Source organism: Mandrillus leucophaeus, unplaced genomic scaffold, assembly GCF_000951045.1.
Source record: "Mandrillus leucophaeus isolate KB7577 unplaced genomic scaffold, Mleu.le_1.0 Scaffold581, whole genome shotgun sequence".
Taxonomy (NCBI): domain Eukaryota; kingdom Metazoa; phylum Chordata; class Mammalia; order Primates; family Cercopithecidae; genus Mandrillus; species Mandrillus leucophaeus.
The window spans coordinates 85,058-85,337 of NW_012106264.1; positions in this window are offsets into that span (position 1 = coordinate 85,058).

The following is a 280-nucleotide window of genomic DNA, read 5'->3' on the forward strand; positions in this document are numbered from 1 at the left end:
CTTGGTGTAATCTTGTCTCTACTAAAAATACAAAAATTAGCCAGGCATGGTGGTGCACACCTGTAGTTCCAGCTACTGGGGAGGCTGAGGCAAGAGAATCACTTGAACCCAGGAGGCAGAGGTTGCAGTGAACCAAGATTGCACCACTGCACTCCAACCTGGGTGACAGAGCAAGACTCCATCTCAAAAAAAAAAAAGTTCAATAATGGTTGAGAAAAGACAAGCCTTGTATACTGTTGGTAGGAATGTAAATTAGTACAGCTATTATGGAAAATTGTAT